Here is a 21,945-nt window from a genome sequence, read left to right as displayed (position 1 = left end):
GGATCCAATCACAGTTCCGCGGCGGCGGTATCCTGCATTAGCTTGCTAAACCAGCTACACTCGCTATATCAGCCTGGCCACTTTGCAGAGTTAGAGAGTTGTGTTTTTGTTTCTTGTCGTTGTGTAAACAAATCGCTTTGAGCGACCTTGAAGCGGATGCACGGCTGTTATTGTTTTAACATTTCAATTGTGTCGCTGATTTACTTGATTCGCCCGCGCTGCTTGCATTTTCGCGATTAAGTTTAGCCAGCTCCCCCCCTCTTATTTGCCTGGCTAGCTTTAGCCTTCGAGCTTCCATTTGACTATGCGAGGAAGGCAAGTCCATCCGTGGAACACTATTTAGGAGGATTGTAACTTTAGCGGGCAGAACTGTTACATTGTAACGTGGTAATGGGGGTTCCGTTGGAATGCTTGTGTTACATTGTAGCGAGTTGTACGTAACAGTTCTAAAGCGAGCCGCTAAAGCGAACAATGTGTCGTTCGCGGAAAGTAAAAGCGCGTTGTTATTTGACAGTCACCGCGTTTCGTTTCTGCGAGGGCTGAGATTAGTGAGTCAGCTCTTTGCTGAACTACTGCACACCACGGTTCGGTTTTCAGGTCTCGTCTGTTTAAAGAAAGGAAAAGTTGGGGCGCCAATGGCTGGGAATGCTGCTAATTAGCATTTACCTCGTGATTTGCCTGAACTCCGCTATTTTCACCAGCGCTTATATGTGGAGCAGAGGCTGCTTTTGTCGTCCAGCGCTCGAGCAGATTTTTAGTTTGGTCGACACAGAGTTCGTAGCCACCGTGACGATGGTTTACGCTGTGTGACGTCACGCCGCCGGGCAGTTTATTGGGTCAAACAAATGATGAACCACCCATTCAAGACCAAAATGAGAACCCGGGTATCGGTCGTTTTAAAATGACGAGTTGCGACTTAAATGCTAAGGTGCATCTAGGTCATGTTTAGATGCACCTTAGCATTTCAGTCCTAACTCGTTACACAGCCTTTTAACGTAGAAATAGCTTGCTGCTTCTCCCCATTCGGTCCTGAATATTTGGTTGATCATTTGTACGCATACATCCTGTTGTTGTTTGTGAATTTTTTCTTTTTTGCAAACGCAGACCATAGTTTTAAAGGGATAGTTCACCCAAAACGAAAATTCTGTAATTAATTACTCGCCCTCAATTTGTCCCAAACCTGTATGAGTTTCTTTCTTCTGCTGAACACAATATAAGATATATTGAGGAATGGGTAACTGAACAGTTGAAGGTAGCCACTGACTTACATTGTAGAAGAAGAAGAAAAATACTATGAAAGTCAATAGGGCCCATCAACTGTCTGGCTACCAACATTCTTCAAAATATCTTCTTTTGTGTTCAACAGAAGTAAGAAACTCATACAGATTTGGAACAACTTGAGGGTGAGTAAATTACAGAATTTTTATTTTTGTGTGAACTGACCTTTTTAATTCTAATCAAATTTGGTTATTACAAGTGGTTGTTGTTGATTGATTCTGATTTGGATTCCATTCCATTTTAAGGATTCCAGTTCATTAATATTTCCATGAACAATTTGGTGAAAAATAAAAAAAAATCCTTCTTTTACCACCCTCAGATTTTATATTTAATATTCTATCAAAATGTGTATTTACAAATACTTTTTAATGATGATCCAGACTTTTTAGAAATGGCAAATCATTACTTGAACCTAACTAAATATTGAATCAAATATGTGTTAGGACTAACTAGTACAACGAGTCAGGATTTTGTCACACATGACAAATAACTTGTGATTCAGTAAAATATTTGAGTCGAATGTCATGACAGTTTTCTTTGAACCCGTTTCTGTGTAAGAACAGGTTCTCCGTTCTCAACCTCATTGGGTTTACTCCATTGGTGGTTCATAAGAAATGATTTGCTTGAATGCCCAAGCTTGGAGCCTGTAAACTGACAGCTGGTGTTCACCTCAGATTTGCATCAGCGCTGCTAAGAGCTGCAGTAGTGCGACTCAGCCTGTTGGACCAGTAGTTTAATTCATGCTAGCTTTGTTACCAACCTCTTACATCATGCTGACACATTCCACAGTAGGGCTCGTGTGGCGAGTAAACGCACCCACAGCCGAAAATAAGAGTAATATGGCAATTACTTTAATTGTTTCAATTTGAGAACAATGCGGAGAATTGTAGTGTTTATGGTGAACAGGTCAAGCAGACTACCAGTGTTGTTAGTATTAAAGAAAGCTAAAACGATTAATAGTTTTTAATTGAAATAAAGCTGGAATACGTAAACGTAGACTTGTAAATAATGTAAATAAAAATGTAGCAATATTGCAAATTGTTGCACTGTTGTCTTGGCAACTAACTTAAATAGTTGAATATTACAATTACTGAAATAAATTAAAGCACATACAATTAGTAAAACTTAAACTAAGGTTTAAATAAAAACTGAAAATATATATAAAAAATGAAATATCTAAAAATCTAAGTATTAATAAATACTATAGGATGTATATATATATTTCACAGTACCAGTCAAACTTTTAGAAACATTACTATTTTAAATTATTATTATTATTTTTTTCAAAGAAGTCTCTTATGCTCATCAAGCCTGTGTTTATTTAGATCAAAAATACAGAAAAAAAACAATAATATTGTGTAATACTATTACATTTTAAAAGAATGGTTTTCTATTTTAATATACTTAAAAATATAATTTATTTTTGTGATGCAAAGCTGAATTTTCATCAGCCTTTACTCCAATTTTCAATGTCACATGATTCTTCCGAAATCATTCTAAAGCTGATATATTATCAACGTGGAAACAGTTGTGCCGCTTAATATTTTTTTGTATAACCTGTGATTAAAAAAAATTAGGATTCAAAATATCAATTACTATCACTTATTAATTATAACACATCCTTGCTAAATAAGTCTTAATTTATTTAAAAAAAGAAAGGAAAATATTGCTGACCCCAAACTTTTGAACGGTAGTGTATATTGTTACAAAAGATTTCTATTTTATATAAATGCTGTTTAACACTATTCATCATAGAATCCTGAAAAAAAAATCACATCACAGGTTATAAAAAAAATATTAAGCAGCACAACTCTTTCCAACATTGATAATATATCAGCTTATAAGAATGATGTCTGAAGACTCATGTGACACTGAAAACTGGAGTAATGGCTGATGAAAATTCAGCTTTGCATCACAGAAATAGTTAATATTTTAAAGTATATTCTAATAGAAAACCATTCTTTTAAATTGTAATGAAATACTTCACAACAGTACTGCTTTTTTTGTATTTTTGATCACGTAAATGCAGGCTTGGTGAGCATAAGATACTTCTTTCAAAAAACTACAAATATTAATGTTTCCAATTAATACTAAAATATCACTCAATAAAAAGGTCAAAAGTCTGTGGTTTGGCCTTTAAGAATCCTGTTATACAGAATCTTTCTAGTATGAATTATCAGATTTTTGTCAGAAAGCATGTACTTCCTTCATAGTGAAAGCTTTCCTGACGTTCTGTAGTAGTAGCCTGATTACTTAGGGAATGTTTTCAGTCAGCCAAGACTGTCAAAACGATATGATGTGTTAAGATGTATTCCCACACAAACTGCGGTGTGTGGGTGTGACTATATACCGTCAGGACTCACCGATGAGCATGCGTGCACTCTGATGCTGTCTAGGTCTCTGTGGCTTAGCGGCGTTCACGCGTGGCAATCTAAATCTGGCATATCCACCAGTGGATGCCACAGTCACGTGACCTCCTGGCCGCCGGCGGTTGGGCGGAAAGAGGAGTGTTAGTTCACATGCACCCCGGCCAGCAGTCCCAGAACCATGATTTCATCCTGGATCAGCTGACCTTTGACTCGCTCTATTGATTGTGGTATTCCATCACAGTAAATCACTGTCTGATTGTTGAACTTTGATCTTCCTGCAAAAACGAGTTGTCCGCAGTCGCGGGGCTTCAGCTGGGACGCCACGCATGCTCAGACGAAGCTTGAAAGGAAGAGAAATTTGTCATGAGGCTGTTTGATTTTCACGCCACGGTGACAAGATGCAGTCTGTCAGTTAGAGGGATGATCATATGAGCCACTATCAAATCATATCAGTGTCAAATGGCATCAGATTGACATGCGGGGGGGAACGCAAGCACTAAAATCACTGGCTGACCCCCCCCCCCCCCCCCCGTAAAGATGCAAACCCTAATTTTAAATGCGTAACACGGTATTTTACCAGGGCACAGTAGCTGTGAGGATTACGGTAACCGAATTAAGCTGAATTAAGCCTAATTAGAAGAAAGCTGGAAAATGATGACCTTGTCCGGCTTGATTAGGTTAGACCGCAGCTGAATGTGAACATGCCTTCTTTCTCTCGCTACCTTTCATTCAGTTCTGTGCGCAGGGCCCTTTTTTTCCAGTCGTGTCTCAAATTACACTGGGAGCAAAGGGCAGAGAGGAAAGCAGGTTTGCCTAAATGAATTTGCTGCACACATTTAACAGTAATGTGCTTTTCTCTAGAACGGTGTATAGAAAGCATCAGCTGGAGTTTGTCAAAAAAAGCTATAGTTAGAACTAATGAGCAGGGACTTGAGCTGGGAATTAGCTCTGGATGGTATTAGTAGGGGCTGTCAAGTGATTCTTTTTTCAAATTAAATAAATTTCATTATATGCCAATTAATTTGAAATTCAAATTAGAATATTGTTTCAAATTAAATTGACAGACTAAATACCCTTTTTTGTGTATTTTTTGTTTGCCTAAAACATTTAGTATCTTCTCCACATGCATAAAATAATTGTAGTATTTGTGTCTTTTACTCCTGAAATGATACTGAATGTAAGTTTAGAGTGTGTTGCCAGGGTAACAGTGGGTAGATGGGCCTGAGGCCTCACAGTGACGGATGAGCTGAGTTATAATGGCTGGGTTCATTCCACTCACCGCTTCCTCTCACAGACATACCGTCCTTGCACAGAGTCTGACCCAGGATTGCTACACGCATCTCTCTCAACTCCCTACTTCTGCCTAATGAGCCTGCTGTGTGTGTGTGTGTGTGTGTATGTGTGTGTGTGTGTGTGTGTGTGTGTGTCCAGGATGGCTCTCAGGCTGTTCAAAATGGGCTGTCTTTCTGTTGCACATCAGTTTAGTCTGGGTAGCTTTGAGTATTTTCTAATGTAGTCCGTCTGAATATTGAAAATGTCTCCGATTGTGTTTCTTTGTAACGATTATTTTTGCCTTTTTTTGTTGTTTAACCAATTTGTTGAATGTGAGCAGTTCCATCCAATATAAACGCACAACAACAATGACAGCGATAAGAAAATAGCATTTAAGAAAGCATCTGATCATAAGGGGTTTTTACACGAGGAACGCTTTAATAGTTCCTATAACTGTTGGCGGGCTTTTTGGCGTGTTCACACCACAGGAACTGAGAATGATTTTAGTTATAGGTTGCCTTTTTTGGGGGACTAAATGCGCTCTTACTCCAGAGTAGGGTCTAACCCAGCACACTAGGAACTACAAGTGACGTAAGTGTACGTTGATTGGCCGAACGCATGCAAAACATTTTTAAAAAGCTGGCAACGGTATAAAATATATTGTTATATTATTTTGCTATATCGTGCTGCATATCACGGTATGTAAATATATACATGTAGCACAGCACTATTGACACTTTAGTTTGATTGAACGCATAAATGAGACAACAGAGCGGGACGTGATTAACGTTGAAAATTGTTATTAAGCACAATAAGTCGTAAAAAAGCTGAATGCACGTGCTGAATGGCACACTGCCAAAGTGTGCGCACAGAAAGCTGCCTCTCAAAAGGCGATCGCGGATTTGATGTTAAAAAGGGTTAAACGCAATAAACCGCAATTTTCCGCAAATGTGTGGAGTATTCATGTAAACACAGTCAGTTATGTCTCAAGGGAAAGAAAACAGTTGGGTGTAAGCCAGATGAGTATCAGTATAAAGGATTCATGCATTCGCTCTTAAAGTGACAGCAGTCTAATAAACCTGATTTGACCTGTCTGTCAAATCAAACAAAAGAGAAAATACTTACTGCTCATGACTGAATAACTTGTGTAGCTTTAATAAGAATACAGTTGAATTCATACAGTGAAGACTATGCAGTATTTTATTTTTATATTTGATTATTCCATTTCTGTTCTATTTCTAACTACATGTCAAATAAACCTATTGTAGTTGGAAAAACTTAGTTCAATTCATATTTTTGCTATATTGAATTTGTCCTATTGTTTGTAATTTGCTGCTTTGTTGTTATTTTTTATAACAAAAATAAAATAACTATATATAAAAAAAATAAACTATATTGTGATATCATTAAATACGATTTTGGTCATATCGCCCACCCCTAACTTGTACTATAAAGCAGCTCTCCAGTGTCTTTACTCGCGTCTGACTGATGAAATGAACCACAGAAGTAGTAGTTTGAAGGTGTTTACCCAGCCGGTGCAAACTTTTCTGTAAAGTTCGATTTGGCAAGCGGTTTCGAACTTCTGAAACAAACTACAGAAGAACTTTGTTTTGTTCTGATTTAGTTTAAAATGACATTACACCATCCTTTGAGATGGCTGACGCAACCAGTTTAGTTCACTCTACTTACAAACTGATGTTTATCTTCTAAATAAGACTAAATGTATAGTGTTTGAGCTGCAGGAGTGGATCAAGAAGCCCTTCGCTAGACCTCAGCTGCGATTACATTTCCTTTTTAATCGAAGAAAGGTTTAAGGGCAGGCAAAAGGTGCGTTACTGATCCCGGTGCCGATTGCGGCGCTTTGCACTTACAAGTGAGACGCTCTTTCTCCACTCAAGTACGTATTGATTTGACTTTGGCTGGTGACATTATGTTATTGCCACAGATATTTACTGTGAAGGTGGCCTTACTCAAACTGGCTCGCTACTAAGATAATGGAGGTCATGTAGGCTCCACCAAGAGCAAATGTACCACAGCTGAAGGAACATTCCTGGTTGAATACAAGTTAAACTGAATCGACAACATTGGTGGCATAATGTTGAATTAGCACAAAATATATATATATATATATATATTTTTTTTTTTTTTTTTTTTTTTTGAGGTTACAGTGAGGCACATACAGAAGAAGTTAATTGGTTGTAATAATTTCATTAAAGCATTTACTTTGTTAAAATGTATTGTTTGAGATGTAAAGCCATTACTTTTTTTACAAACTTTGTGCAATTGGATATAGCTTTACAGTAAAAGTTAGTAAGTTTTTCCCACTAAAATCATGTTAATGCACATATTGTGTTTTTTTGTGGCTATACTATTGAAACAGTGAGTATTTATTGTTTACAAATTGTGCCCATTCACTTTCATTGTAAGTGCCTCACTGTACAATTTTATTTTATTTATTTTTTTAAAGAAAAGGAGAGAGTGATTACAACTAACTAGATATTTCTGTACAAATCGAGTTGCACAGACTGCATAAAGTTAGACGTGTGCCTTTTAACCAGCTCCAGTTGTTCACCAGTGGATTTTGACCCATTCAGATTCTGTTTATTTTGGAAGGAAGGGCTTTTTTGCCACAAGAGCATAAATTGATCATGTGGAGGCGACCCACAAGTAGTTCACCCACATTGAATCTTTTCGTAGAGGCTCAGCATGGTATCGCCGAGACGAGATCTCTGTGATGGAATGCAGCGGGGTTTTCCACGTTATCACCGCCGGGTCCGACTGGTTACGCACTGCTGGGTGCTCGTAACCCAATTAATGAACCCGATAAATGAAAGTTAGCAGAAAGATCAGCGCCTCCTTGCCCGCACCCTCAGTTGAGCTCGAGTTCTCAGCGTCGTCAGTGGATATCCTCTAGGAGGGCATGACTGCAGGTATGTGGAGAGGGTGGTGTTCTTTTCACCGCTGTCTGGAGGTCTCTGCGCGCTGGAGCCCAGCGTGTGCCTGGCAGCAGACCCAGAGTGTAATCCTTGGCATCGAGTGTGGCCTGGCAGCAGTTCAGAAAGACACAGTTCGAGTGTTGGGGGGGGGGGGGGGCCCTACTTTAAGAAATGCCAAGTCGAAGGAAGGAAACAATGATCACAGAGCAGGTTAACCCAGGGTGGCCACAAGTTGAGCTTGAGGTTAACGCTGCCAAAAGACGCCGTGCGGCTTCACTTTCGCTTCATTAAAGAGATGTATGCGAGGCTTTCCTGTCCAGGTTGTAATGTCGGGTCAAGCAGTGGCCAACTGCACATTACTGTACTGTGCAAAAGGACCACAGAGACCCCCGCACAGATTTTAAGCGCTTCAAGATTGCTTCCTGTTCACTCTCGGAGACCCCTCGACTGAATTTGTCAATCTGTTACAGATCACATTGAGATCCGGTTCTTATTCGTATCTGGTTCTGTCAAACGAAATGATTTTCATGATTAAACAGGGGTGGGCAATAAAAGCAGAAATTACCCAATTTTGTTAAATCTTTTGGACTATATCACTATACACCATTCAGATGTTTGGGGTCAGTAAGATTTTTCACAGTAAAAACACCAATATTGTGAAATATTATTACAATTGAACATAAAATTAAACATAGTGTCACATGTTCCTTCAGTATTTGTTCTAATATGCAGATTTGGTGCTAAAGAAACATTTCCTATTATTATCAATGTTGAAAACAGTGTTGATTAACAGCTACTTAATATTTTGATGACCTTGCAATATTTTGTGAGATTAATGTCTTTACTTTTTTTATTAATTTAACGCATCCTTGCTGAATAAAAGCATATATTTCTTTCAAAAAAAAAATCTTACCCCAAACTTAAAATGGTAGTTTTTTTTCTTATTTTTTTTCGTGTCTTTTCATTTGCATGTTTCTTTGGTTCTGAAGTCTCTCCATCACACAGTTTCTGCTCTGAAAGATTCAGTAAATTCATTCATTAACATTCAAACCAGTCATTTCTGAGTTTGTTAGTCTTTTTTTGAACGATTCCATAAAATAACTGGCTCAAAAGACTGGTTTGTGAATATGCTTCGCTGTATGTGTAACTCAATTAAAAGATGGACCTCTTCTCTTTTATCTTGTCACATTCAATTCAGACTACAAACCTGCATTCACATTTTGATTCAACCATTTTATCACCCACCCTCTAGTCATAATGATAATCATATTATTTTCTCTATCATCTTATTTTCTATTAACAATACGTTTTCAAGTAGGATTAATTGTTTGGATAAGTGGGTAAACCTATAGGCTATAAATTGTATACAATTTCTATACAAATAGCTAAATAATCTCAAAAATGGGCTTCTAGAAGGTGAACGCAATTAGAATTGTTTGAGTCGTTAGATAAAATCTGAATTGCATCCAGATTTCATTTCTTATTCTTAATGCTGGTTCTGCATCTTCATTATTAAGCATTGATATGCTTCAGTCTGCTTCATCTAAACATCTCCAAATCGAAAAAAGGGATAAAGACTTATTTTGTTGATCTATTCTGCATCTGCAGAACAGTTAAGAGTGTTTTGGATTTTTCAAAGATGTGTCGTTGAATGATGAGGACTCTAATACGGTCATCAACCACTGACAGATACCTCAATAAATGCTTGCCATTCTTTTGGTTCCAGCACTGAACCACCGGTGATGAAAGAACCGTTGTTCTCTCGTATACAAACACCCTCAGGTTGCGCTTTTCTTTGTTGAAAGAAGGTTCCAGCGGATTCTCCAGATGGCACAGGCCTCTTTCTCCCGCTGAGCCTTTCCTGCTGTAAAATCGACTGGGTCTACTATCTATTGGCCTGCTCCACAAACTGGGCCACAGATCTAATTGCTCTTTCATGCAGTGCGAATTCAGGGGGGAAAAGACTTCTGCGGATGCTAGCCTACAGCATGCAGGAATGAACATGGTGGCAAAGATACAGCTTCCGCTTGCAAAACAAAAATGCAGCACTAGCAGAAGAACCCATCTTTACAAAAAAGAGACAAAATGTATCGCTTGCTAAAGACCTGACACGGCTGTCCAGAAAGTGCAAGCCAATGACCGTGCATAGCTTGCAAAAGACAAGTCATCGACAGCAAAACGACTCGGGACGAAAAAATCTGGACTATGCTTGCAATGCACTGCAGTGTTAGCAGTTGATATCCTACTTTGGGCAATTGAGTTGTACTCTTCCACCACTGTAATTCATAGCCGGCAGTAAACTTAAGAACGGTTTTATGTTTAAACCAATACCTGGTGCTCTTATTAGCAAACACCCTTAACGGAATCAATTGCTCCTTCAAATTAGCGAATCAGAAGCACTAAAGTTATCCATAATTCCTCTTGTCAAGCGAGACAAGAGAACGCTTTGGCGTTAGACAGAAGATTTGGCAGCTGCTATCACTGGAGGTTGCTAAGCAGCTTGATTCACTCGCCAGCCAACTCGTCTGTCGTCAAAATACATTGCATTGGCTGTCATTTGCCTGCTACAAAACACGCACACCTTCATGCCTTGATGCTATTTCCGTACACGAACGGGCAAAGAATACAGAGAAGTCCTTAATCTGATTGAGCGTTGGCTCTCTCGAAGGCAAATTTTTGTTGGCAATTCACAAATGTAATGGTCCTGATGTAGGTGAGATTACGTTACGTCGGACGCTTTTAGCTTTGGGCCGTCTGTCTGAATGCTGAAGAAGTTTTTTTTCCTCCTGCACTAGAGATAACTGCCGGTCAAAGGTTAAAGAAAGAGACTGTAAGCAGCCCTTAAAGCCTCTATAATCATCCTGTGCCTGTCTGTTACAGATATCTGTGGCTTTGGCACCTGGAATTGTGGGTTGTCAAAACAAATCCTCTCATGTTACACCTGAGGAGACAATTACACATACACACCCACGTACCGTGCAGGCGGCGGAGGGAATGATTATCTTTGCATCTTAAACAGTTAATGATTAGGATTGCGGAGATTTAATTTATGCAGAGCATATTTTATTTAGGGCGTGAATTGCCGTTTGCAACACACATTTTACTTTAGAGATTTACGATACTAGTTTTCTAAAAAGAAAAGTATGTGAAAATAGGGTTCAATGTACTGTGTTAAGATGAAGGAATTTTCATTTTTGTTTCATTCCTGGATGAATCAGTGATTTTGAATGAATGATTCAATGATGAATAAGTTTTTAACAGTGACTTTTCACCACCTGGGTTATTTGAAGCAGGGGTGGGGGTGGGGGGGGGGGTGCTAATAAATGCATACGGCCATGTGCTTTTTACTTTTGCTTTCGAATTTGACTTTCACTTAAGAATTAGCAGACTCATTTAATTTTTAATTGTAGTGTATATTCTCTAACTGAACGAAATCATTTTTATTTTTATAAAATATGGTAATGACGTGGCGGCGGTGATGGGCAAGTGATGTAATCGGTGTGCGGCTGAACACTGTGTGACACCGTTAACACCAACTCTCGCAGCAAGCCTAATCCGAACTATAAACTTTTATCCCAGTATTTCTGTGATAATCTGAATATTTGTAACACAGAAATAATGATATTGTGTGGTTGAAATGCCTATACATGATAACAGTTCACTCTGGAGCAGCGGCAGCGCAAACGCAGATTTGAACGTTTCGCTGTGATCGTACTTGTCAATGGTTTTATAGACCTAGCCAATTGCTGACATTTAGGACTAAGATCATAAGTACCTTTCTTACAATGTAGCTACCGTATTCATGTAGATCATAAGATCTATACTTGTTTTGTGTAAATCAATTAAATGAAATATTAAAAACAAAAAAATCTATTATAATTTAAACGCTACAAGTGAATTTAGGCGTCACAACATTATAACATTAATGGTACATTTACATGGCAACGATGTACTAAAAATGAAAACGTTATTCCTTCGATTTTTTTCGCGGACAACAGTTTTGTCAAAATTATCCCTTTCACAAGGATCTGCAAAATCTTTGTAACACTGTGTTATACATAACAGGCCAGTAGTTGTCGATGTCACTTTGTAAAAAAAAACAAAAACACTACGCTTGTATAGACTGAACACGTAATACTCATGCACATGACGACACCTTTTTCACAAATTCATGTTTTTTTTGTTTAAATGAAGACGATAACGGTATCGTTTTCAACAACTTGCACTTTAAAAAGCATTTTCAAAAGCTTTTGTTTTCAGGCCCCCAAAACGCTGTTGTCGTCGTGTAAATAAACGGTCAAAATGCATTAATAAATGTACGTCTGAGAAATGGAAATCCATTTTATTTGCCTTCCTCTAACGCTCTCTTATTAATCTTTAACCGATACTGACCGATTCAGATTCTATAAAATGTGCTTAATCTGAGAAATCTCTTATATCTGCCGATAGCAATATGATACCGCTATATTGCATACCCCTGTTTTACTCCCACCATGTCATATATCGCATTGTGAAATAGAAATTCAGCACTCTATTTTATCCATCAGGAATTGAGTGTATTCTGAAAAGTGGCACTATTGTGATTTCATGGTTCACAGTCAAGATATATACAAATTCCTTTCAATCCATAATTCCAAATCTTGTAGTTGATTCATAGTTATCCTATGATGTCCTATGATCCTATGATGAGACAGCTTGGTAAAGGAAGATTAATTTTATGATTTGGTTAGAATGAATCAGCTATTGATAAGATTATGGAGTCAATAAAATGAATGTGTTAAGACAGAGTAACTTGTAGAATAGCCAGTTTAAGTCATACTTTATAAAATATCAGGACCTGGTGCTGATGTTTTCTTCGACTCAAGGTCTTTCATTTCAAACTGTCATCTGCAACAATGCATGCTTAGTCTTTACAGCCCAGCAAGTTGCTTTGTTTATTTTTGTTTCTAAAGCCATCTTACAGTAAATGGCCTGGAGTTACAATCATGACATTATGGTTTATGTCGAAAGCCTTAAGTTTGAGTGGCCAAAGCACTAATTTTGGATAATCATGGTATTTGACAACTGGAAGCTGTAATGAAATTTTACGGCCTTGATGTCGACTGACAGAGCAAAGTTTGCTGCATGTGCTGTGTCCACAGAGACCGTTTTCCACTGCAGCCTTTTACTTTTTTCCCCTGTCCTGTCCAATTACGTGCCTTCCTGGAGAATCAGCAGTATTCAGGTAATGCAGTAATTTGTAGTTGTAGGATTTGCCTCATTGCAACTGAGAATGTTTATTTAATTGGGCAGAAAAGCCTTCATTCTGAGACAACATCAAGCATCAGGTCCTTGGTCTTTCCCAAATTTTGGCTGGTAAGCATGATCCTGTTTGGCCCTCCTGATAGACTCTGTAACTTAGTAAGTTTCGTAACTTTTTTATTTTTTTGTATGTTTTACAGTGTTTCACAAAATAATATTTCAGTCTTTCTACTTAAATTTCACATTTCATTCAAAGTGTTACTTGGCATTTTCAACTTAATAGCAATTTCTGAGTGAAAGATGTTTCTACACCATGTACTATATATATATGTATATTACTAATAACTTTTTCTAGAATAAAATGCTGAGTGGTTGGTGTTTAAAATAAAAGCTTACTATAAACACAAAGAAATGTTTAATTTCACAATCTATAGATCTGGTTATTTTTCTGTTAAAGGTAACAATTTAAAAGGCATTATTGACATAATTCAAGACGTCATTGAAAAGAATGGGAATGCTAACAGAGCTCTCTTTAGGTATTATAGATCTCCCTAGTCTCGCCACCCACTTCTGAGTCACTGAAATGTTAAATAAAGCAGTTAGATTTACAGTACTCGCAAATTAGAAAAACACAAAGCCGCCTTACTGAGTCTGGCCATTGTGGAGATGGCTCATATCCAAAAAAAAGAGTACGCGTGGGCTTCCAGCTGGAGAGAAGAGAGAATGATAATCACATGTGGAATTGGAGCTGACAACACATTCACTAAACTGAAACCGATCATTGATATCTGAGGTTTTTCTAGAGGCAGAGCAGGAAGAGTGCCAGGCTAGATACCTTCAGAAAATGAAAGCGATGGGCCAAATGTCCCGACAGTAGCATGTGCCATTGAATTCATTAGAAGAATCTTTAGGGATAAATTATATATTGTTACTGATATTTAATATGCTAATTTCTCCACTTTCACATTTACATTACCTTTGTTATTATATAACACCCATTTAAATGTGCCATGACATTTTAAACTTACAGCTCGACAATTTAAAGCCGGCTCATATGCACGCTTGTCATTCATCTTCAAATCATATGATTCGATTTGCGTCTTCTGATTGGTTTAGTAAACTTAGAGGCTTTTGCTGGCAATGGGAAGTGCCGTTTAGAGGTTTCTGCCAACGAACCGGTATTTCTGAATGGGCTGAGCCTGGGATTTAGCTGGTTTGACTGAAGCGAATGTAATGGACGTGTATACTATGTGCGGAGAACATTCGCTCAATATCGTTATCTCATTTTGATCATTATCTCAAGGATATTTCTGTTTTCTGACATGAAAAATGGGGCTTGCAGCAATGCTCATGTTAAAATCCTCCAAAATTCACTGAGACGTGGCCAGCAGTGCTTTGGTTTGTGACTGTACCTAAGCAACTAGAGAAAGCTACCTCATGGGATATTTTGTTCACACTGATCACAGTTGAAAACAATTATTTGATGGATCTTGATTGTCATAATGTTTTAATGTGCCCCTATTTATGCTTTTTCAGATATTACCTTTCATGGAGTTTGTAATGGCTGTTTGCGAATGTAAAAGGTCTGCAAAATTGTAAAGATCAAAGACAAAGTGCACCATAAATAAAGTTAATTGTCATCCAAAAGAAAGAACTGATTCTGAACTGCCGAAACAAGTCTTCAGTAATTCCAGTCTTACTTCCGTAACATTTACGTGACAATGCAACACATTTGCATAATGGCTGCCCGGAAAACATCTACCTTGACTCACCCTCTAACACTGTAGTTGGTTTGTGTTGTGTAGATGTCAAGAAGACGTGTTTTCTGCGTTGCAAAGGCAAATTCTCTGACACTTCCAAAGGATGAGGATGTGAATAGTCAGTGGTTAAAATTACCACAGTAAAATTGCCATTTTACTGACTCAAATCTCAGCGAGGTCTCGGGATTTTATACATTAAAGATGGGACAGTACCCAGTTTATTTGGACCTAGATTATGACAAAAATCATAATTGTCAATTATTCCCTTGAAATTATAATTATGATTTACTAATTACGATTATCACAATTTACATTGAATGATGTTTTGAATAGCTTTATGCCATTATTTGAAGCGGCTGCATGCCATAAATTGTTATATCAAAATAAACAAGCTGAAAACACTCTTCCTGAACAACTTTTATTGCTTTTCTCTAGCATTAAGCCTCAAATGTCAAATATATATATATATATTTTTATTTTATTTAAAGAGGCCGAACTAAAGTAAAAATATGCATGGTATTATAATGTTATACTAAAACTAAAATTAGAACAATGTGGAAAAAACCTTAAAATAAGCTGTAGAAAAAAAAATGCTGTAGAGGAATTACAGTTGTAACATTTCATAATGTACGGCAAACTGAGTAAAAACTTACCACTGAGAAATGTCCTGCTCAAGTTGTCCTTGCGATTGAGGTTCGGGTTGAATAACTAGTTCTTCCAATGTTATATCATCGGACTCGCACTCAAATTAATATGGTAAAATTTATGCTATCGTTGTACAGATTTAGGAAGGCTCTGGAGCTGAAATTCAGTTATGATAATGGTGGTTCAGTTTTCTACACGCGCTTTAAGCAGTCGACCAATCACAACAGACTGGGCCATTTGACCAATCAGAGCAGAGAAGCTCTGAGAATCTTAGTCATAGTCATTTTCAGATTCATTGAGAAAATGAGGTGATGTGCAATGTTATGAGAAAATGAAAGTGTCTGTTTGATCTTTAATGCATGTAAACCTGTTCTAGGAAACATCCGAAACAAAATTAGGAACCTTTAAAATAGCATAATAGCGCCACTTTAATACAGCTACTTCAGTAAAAGTGACTTTTGTTATTTTATTGATTTTTTTTATTTTATTGAACGCTTTTAAGCCCCAAAGTAGCTTTATTGATTTTCCCATTTGTAAGGAGTTATTTCCGTTTGCTTTCTCTTCACTGCTCAAGAGGTTTATCATGGGTTCACATGTGTGAATGTGGACACACGCTACCTCATTCAACAGCCAGAAAACGTGATGCACATGATTACAAATATATAAATGTAATAAGTTTTAATTTTTAGTGATGCTAGTTAAGGCTAGCATCGCTTTTACTATTGCTCATCTTGGGGTTACATGTGGCAGTGAGATTTCTGCACAAGCATGCAACATACATTTTCTTAAAAAATGAAAAAATCTATTTAAGTATCGATAATTGCATTGTGTCCAGTGGCCTGTACAGTGTTTTGTTGTTTACTTAGTTGAGGCATTACATCTTTGTCTGACCAATACAATCAAAGAATTGATGGATTTCCAGTGAAAATGAAAATGTTGACATGGAAGGTTTGTGTTTGGCCTCCACATCTGGCCCATTGTGGTCAGTTTTGAGTGAGTAAAAGAATCTGCACGGCCAATCTAATCTTTAGCCCTTGAGTGGTACGATTAGCTGGCTGCCTTCCCCTGACATAAGCCTTTAGTGACATCCCCACTGAGATGACTTGCACCTGCTTCAGGCCAGGAGGAAACAGAGAGGATCATGGGGAAGAGAGCAGGATCACTTACCCTCAGACATAGGGTTTAGACAATCCCACTCACATCTAGTCAAAGAGCGGCTAAGTGAACTTGACTGAATACGTGAGACTTCTCAAAAGTATGAGGAGCTGCAGGGTTTTAAAATAAGATCTGAACTTCTGGATTCCTTTTTGAGTGGCATTATTTTGTGAATATCATACTCTTTATCTTATTTTAAGGTCATTTTAATTATGTTTTTTTCCCCTTCTCTGTAACCGTGAGAATTAAATGTTGTTGGTGTTTTTTTTTTTGTTCCTGTGTCTTTCAAGACTTCTTTGTAAATTGCGTCGTCTAGTGAAATGAGTAACAGCTTGTGTGGGCTGTGGGTTTGCTCTTGAGTTCAGTATAGTATAAACTGTTCCATCCATCAACAACAGTCACTTGTGCAAAGCTTCTATTCATTTGTGACAACTTTGATAATTGAATACATGTAAAATTTTAATATAATTGCAAAAAAGTGACACGTTAAAATCTGAAACACCAATCTACGATTCAACTATTATAGTTTTTACTTATATTTTGAATTAGCTTTTGTCACTTTTCATTTAATTTATGGTTTACAGTTTACTGATTTTAATGTGGGCTGTTGTAGTTTTTATGATTTTTTTCCATATTTCTATTTTTTTTGCTTTAATTAGTTTACTTCATTTTCAGTTTAAGTCATTTTAGTACTTCAGCATAAACTTATTTAAGATTATCGATTTTATTAGGAATTTTTAATCTAATATTTATATTTAATTTCAGATTTATTTAAATTACCATACTTTTTATATATATATATATATATATATATATCTTTTAGTGGTGCAACAGATCACAAAACTCATGAGGGTTTCGGATCATATTATGGTATTTGAGTCACAGATTTATTTGTTGTTATTTTTTTTCAAACGTTATTAAAGACAAAACTGAAAAATTGCAAGCATTAATAAATAAATACAATAGAACAAAATTACAAATAAAGTAAAGAAAAAACTGTATTATTCAGGTATATAAATGTAATTAGTATAAAAGTAACACTGCATAGCGCTAGCGCTCTGTATAAATAAAATATAGATTAATCTTTGTTAAAGCTCTCTTTTATTTGATCAAAATTAATGACATGGACCGCAGCAGATGTTTAAATTGGCAAGACTTAGAAATACGTGCAAATTATAAACTTCTACTCTATGATTGTTAAACTGTGCAACTAAATCCGCAAATCACGTGTGACGAATCTCATTCTTATGACGATTCAAGACGGATCAGCATCACCACAAAGTGTACTAGGGTGGACGAACAAAAAAAGGGTGTTTTACCAGTACACCTGTATTATATTTTTGTACACCTGGTTCGGATCGTGCCATTGTTTTTTTTTTATGTAAACGCACTTGACGGACATCTTTAAACTTTCCGCTCCTATGTCTCTTGCAGCATCTCATGACACGTCACTTGTGTTTTTAACTGCAAAAACGCTTTGTGTGAATGGCCCTTACTCTGTTTTGCAGCAACGAAACCTTGACAATTCTTGCAAGTCATCTGACTCGATGATACATCATCTCTGCTGTATCCTAAATATTCCCAAATTCTTTTTGGCAACAAGTCCTTATCCTGCCCTGAATTCTCCCCTGTTTCTGCGCTTTCTTCAATGTCGTAACGGTAGACGTGCTCTGTTCTGTTCTCGCGCTAAATTTAGGCGCGTTTGCACATTCAGTTTGCACACTGATGGGGCTGGCAGAAAAACATGCTTTCTGCAGTTTAGAAATCGCGCGTGCTCATCATTACGATTTCTATTAATCGCACAGCCCTAGGTGAGATGTCTCTACTTGGGTCCAATGGGAAATGTGTATCTAAAAGTGTCATTATGATGGAGAATCGGTCAGATTATTTCTATGGTGCTGTAATATCAAGCCTCATAGTGGCCAGTGGGTGAGAGGATGGGGAATATGGTCGGTGGTGTTACACACACAACCGTAACACTGACATGAACTTTTGACCCAGACTGCAGATGGAGAGAGATAGTGGGTCTATGGGAAGAGAATGCAGGCTGTCCCACTCTATCACAGCATGTTCGTTAGGAATAGATCCATGGTGTGTGTGGTCTGCTGAGTGTGTGTCCACGCTGTCAGATCTTCCTGACACTTTGAGGAGCAGCTATTATGGAACCTGGTTAGTAGTTGATCTGTAAATGTGACCATAGCTTCAGATGTATCTCAACTGAAATCAAACGATCACCAAAAAAGCTTGTGACTTTCTGGTATTTGAAAGACATTTCCACTTAAACAAAAAGGCTCTATTGGTGTCTATCTGACAGTTGAATCAGCCGGTTGACTGAATTACCATGGTTGAGGGACCCCATAACTACAGTGACCAATCGGGTTAAGATCTCCTGTGGGCTAGAACTAACATGTGACACAAGAAACTGAGGGAAATTCCTCCGGACTCAGAAAAGACTCTTCTTTAACTTTAACCCCCCCCCCCCCCCCCCCCCCCACCCCCTGACCAATGAAACGATAAATGAAGCCTTTCAGAACGCATCTGAGCTGTCTCTCTTTATAAACTTATGATTAATAGTGATTTGTATATGCTAGATTAATTTTAATGCACTTTTTTTACACAGACTGCACATGATCCCTCTTTTTCTCCATGTAGAATTGTTAAAGCCACTTACACCCTTGTGTAACTGCAGTAAAATTGTGTGTTTTCAAAAATGATTATTTATAGAAACACCTGCCCAAAGCGCTCTTATTATTTAATGTACCCATCAGAAATCCAGCACTAGGTCTTTTGTTCTCCCTTTGTGTTGTTGTCACTGTGCGCATGGAGTTGTAGCAGGTCAGCTGCTGTGGAAGTACATGTAGCAATATCTGGTCAGCACATGACATCATGTGACAGCGCTGCGCAGTGCCCTCCCCTCAGGTATTTGTTCACAAGCTCCCAGGAGAGCTTCTGCATAAGTCAACAACCCATTTAAAGGCGTTTGCTCACAATGGGAGAATTCTGGCTGTTTCTACATGTGCTTTCAACTTTGTTGAATGATACTTACTGCAGCTAGTCATTTTTTTTTTCTCAGAGGCTAATTCTGGGATCGTGGAGATGATTTAAACCCTTTTTTCCACTAATTACTTGCTGAACATAATTAAAAAGGCGTACTTCATGTTACCATCTAATAAGCTTGAAACTATTCCCTCGTGGAAGCGGAGGCCCTGAAGACGTGTGTAACACTATTAAATCTTTACCAACCTGATGATGATTGTCATTTTTTCCCTTCTCTTCCCGTTATATATATTTTTTTCCAATTTTTCCCTCTTCTAATGATGTTGAGCTAATTTTCCGTCCCTTAATAGTCTTCAAAAAAGTTTGTCATGATTGCTTTAGACCATTTTGGGGATTCTGGCGCCATAATTGCTAACCTTTGCCGTTTGAGTTTCTGAAAGTGTTAGATTTCCGTGTGCTGATTAGGCCTAGTACGTCCTAGATACTAGATATGCGTATGTTTTTCACAGAAATGCTTGTATTTGAACTGGAGTATTTGTGAATCCAAACTTTTGTCTGTCTGAGTCTGTCAGATCATTCTGTATCATTTCTAAATTGCAAGTGATTCGATTGCTTGACCTGAAACTGAGTTCAGTAAAACCTGTAATATTTTATGATAATTGTGAACAAAACCGAGCTTGTATGAACTAAATCCCAGACACATTTTCTAGCAGACTTCAGTTTTATTGAATAATGTACACCTTAATAGTTTGCTGGTATTTGTTTTGGGATTGAGAAAAGCTAGAAAAAAATGTTCAGTATCGCTCAAAAGTTTGGGTCAGTACATTTTTTTTACTCGGCAAAGATGCAGTAAATTGTTTAAAAGTGACAGTAAAGGATGTTTATAATGTTACAAAATGTTTATTAAATGCTGTTCTCTTGCTCTTTCTATTCATCAAGGAATCCTAAAATATATATATATATCACAGTTTCCACAACAATATTGAGAAATATTCTCACTTTCACTTTCACTCCAATATTGAGCAACACAATATTTTTTTCAATATTGAAGATAATAAATGTTTCTGTAGCACCAAATCTGCCTTTTAGCATGACATCTGAAGGATCATGTGACATTGATGCCAAGGCTAATTTTTCAGCATCCTTTACTCCAGTCTTCACAAGAATAGATTACCTTTAAAAATATATTAAAATAGAAAACAGTTATTTTAAGTAATTATATTTCACAGTATTTCTACAGTTTTTACTCTATTTTTGTTCAAATAAATGCAGCCTTGGTGAGCATAAGACCTTCTTTCAAAAATATAATTCTGACTCCAAACTTGACTTTATGTACTTTTTATTTTGTACTATTTTCTTTGCGAAACTTTCTCTTTCCTAGAATATCTCATGGTATATTTTCCCCTCATTTCGTCTCTTGAGCTCGCTTGACGTGTGCTGATTCAACTGTCCCTAATGTCTCCACTTGATGTTCAACTTTCATGAACTTTTTAATGGACAAACATGCTCAAGAATACTGTGGGATCAATTAGATCTTTCCTCTTGTTATTATCGCTAAGATCAGGACGATGACCGAATAAAAGCTCTATCCAACTCTTCTTATTCACCAAGTTTGCAGAGATGGATTGCTCTGGTATGGTAGTTCACTTAAGCTAATTGGCTGAAAAACATGACCGCTCCGTATGGTCTCATTGTGTTTTACTAACTATAGCAGAAGCATCTCTCTTAAGCAATTCCCAGTCTGTCATAAAAACATTCATTCTTCGAAAGAATGTTAATTTGAAAGGTGCACATATGGCGAACCACTATCAACCACTTGTGAAGAGTATCTTATTTTAGAGGTGAACTATTTTCTTGGTATTTTAGTTGATCTCCATTATATGTTCCTATAAATTTATTCAATTTATAAGAAGGGTCTCGTCCATATGGGTCCCAAGGACGTCACTCGATTGTTGACCTCTGTGTGTCTTCTCAGTAACACCCCAGCGTGGTTGGAGACGGTGCCGGCAAGGTGTTGTTTTTTTAAGAATAGTCACACTCTTCCTGACAGGTCTGGTAAAACTCAGCTGTCTCTTCGGTTCGCTGATAGCTCTCTGATAGAGGACCGCTCAAGTGCCATGCTCACTGCTAACAGGGCTCTGCTCTTACAAGACGGACAGGGAAGTGATGTCGTAGAATCTGATGTCATAGAAACCCTAATGTTTACTTCTACCGAGGTCAATTGAAGGTGTGGCCTCAAAACATGAAGGTTATTTGCTCAAAAGATAAAAATGTATATGCAGTAGTGGCCAA

The 21,945-nt window shown here is 37.5% G+C and overlaps 1 protein-coding gene across 7 annotated transcripts in view; it reads left to right on the top strand.

Annotated features, from left to right (window-relative positions):
• Positions 1-21,945, top strand: part of ncoa2 (nuclear receptor coactivator 2) — a 91,837-nt gene that overhangs the window by 1,794 nt on the left and 68,098 nt on the right. Inside the window, exon 2 of one of the 7 annotated variants that reach the window (XM_079601334.1) lies at positions 1,367-1,403. The exons of the other annotated variants lie outside the window; for them this stretch is intronic. The gene's annotated coding sequence lies outside the window, so the exon portion shown is untranslated. The remainder of the gene's footprint in view (positions 1-1,366; positions 1,404-21,945) is intronic. 7 annotated transcript variants of the gene reach the window in all.

This window comes from Phoxinus phoxinus (genome assembly GCF_949152265.1).
Source record: "Phoxinus phoxinus genome assembly, chromosome: 24".
Taxonomy (NCBI): domain Eukaryota; kingdom Metazoa; phylum Chordata; class Actinopteri; order Cypriniformes; family Leuciscidae; genus Phoxinus; species Phoxinus phoxinus.
Note: the sequence above shows the minus strand (reverse complement) of the source record. Positions and strands in the feature narration are given on the sequence as shown.